The sequence below is a fragment of the Nuphar pumila genome, chromosome 11, assembly GCF_984573655.1.
Source record: "Nuphar pumila chromosome 11, dmNupPumi1.hap1.1, whole genome shotgun sequence".
Classification (NCBI taxonomy): Eukaryota; Viridiplantae; Streptophyta; class Magnoliopsida; order Nymphaeales; family Nymphaeaceae; genus Nuphar; species Nuphar pumila.
Window position 1 is genome coordinate 114,935,010 of NC_143259.1, and position 1,969 is coordinate 114,936,978.

Sequence of the window (1,969 nt, forward strand, 5' to 3'; positions counted from 1 at the left end):
TCTGTGGTGTATTAGATATCCTTTTATGAGAATAGATTTGCATTCTTCTCAAAAGAGGTTTGACAATTTCTAGGACTACAATTCTAACTAGAGAAAAGAACAAAAATGTTGCTTATCTGATGCAGGATCATGTAAGTGAAGCTAGATTAGTTAAAATTCAAACTCCAGAATTTATACTGTGAGTAGCTGCTGTCCAATTTGTGGGCTAAGAGGTCCGGGATCAGATGCAATCACATTGCACAAATTCAATGTGTCCCTTTACCTCATCACCCTCCATCTGCTATACAGCCTGCCAGAGGAAGGCAGATCAGGTGCAATCACATTTCACACTTTGAGTGTGCCTCTGTATCAGAAGCTAGATTAGTTAAAATTCAAACTCCAGAATTTATATTGTGAGTAGCTGCTGTCCAATTTGTGGGGTAAGAGGTCCAGGATCAGGTGCATTTACATTGCACAAATTCAATGTGTCGCTGCACCTGATCACCCTCCATCTGCTGTACAGCCTGCCATAGGAGGGCAGATCAGGTGCAATCACATTGCACACTTAGAGTATGCCTCTGTATCAGCAGTCAGGTGCAGCAGACCAAAGTGTGCAATGTGATTGCACCTGATCTGCTGTAATGTCAGAGCGACAACAGCAAATAGTTGGTGATCAGGTGCAATCACATTGCACACTTTATCTGACTGCTGATACAGAGGCACACTTTAAGTGTGCAATGCACCTGATCTGCTGTAATGTCAGAGTGATAACAGCAAATAGTTGGTGATCAGGTTCAGCGGCATATTGCATCTGTGCAATGTGATCGAATCTGATCCCATCATCCGGGTTTGCTTTATTGTTTGCATTCATCCATTTCTTGATATCGTTATCACTGCTCCCTCTTAAGTTATTTTAATGAAAACATGTAGTGTATGTCACCAAGTTGACCGGACATCACAAGTTCGAAACCCGTGGCTTCCCTTGTTTCAAGGTTGAAGTTGTGTGTACTCTCCGGTAGGTAGGGAGCACCTCAAGGGTTTTACTAACCGGAGGTCAGCCAATGTGCCGTCTGCGATGGGGGTTTTCCTTGGACTATTATAAAAGAGAGAAAAACAACACGTTCAATTTGGGATAGTATCACATAAAAAATCTGTTTTTATTTTTTGGATAATCCAAGGGAAAACCCCCAATCACCGACTGCACCTTGGCTGGCCTCCGGTTGGTAGAACCCTTAAGCCCCCCCCCCCCCCCCCCCCCCTGACAACCGGGGCATACACTTAGTTTTGACCTTGCGGCAAAGGATGCCACCCTTGGATTTCGAACTTGTGATGGCCCGTCAACTTTGTCATTCATAAGTAGCCCCTACCAGATGAGCTGAGCCACATGGAAAATCTGTTGGGACCAAATGCTTTCATCTAATAGTCAGAATTAGGGGTGTCAACCTGGATATGACTTTGAGGTGCTGGTACTGGGTTCAAACCCTGCTCCAGCCAGACTCACCAGAAGAAAAACGATACCTGGCCCAATAAAGATTACATGAGTCAGACCCGATACATACCCAATAAAATATAGTTTTTATTCTTTTTACATTGCCATCAGCTCCAAAGAGGTTTGGTGTAGTGAGATGGGTTCTAGGCCGCTAGGCAGGTGTCAGCATAGGTTCAAATCCCATGTGCATCACTCGTGCAAGCTGAAATATGGTGATTCCATGGGGGTAAGGGGTAAGCCCACGCTGCCATGACAGCGACCATTAAGTAAGGCCAACATAGCCAGTGGGGCTAGGTTTCTGATCCTGTGGGCTGTTTCTCCATATACTAATGGGACCTCATTCTTTATCACCACTTTAACCCTATAGGGTTTGTCCTGGTCAAACCTGGCCCATTGACATCCCTACATTAAAGTTGCCTTTGATGGTAGGGAGAAACTTTTCCTTTCTGCGTGGGGCTTCAACTTAGGGATGACAGTGGACCGGGGAGAAACGGGGTTAAA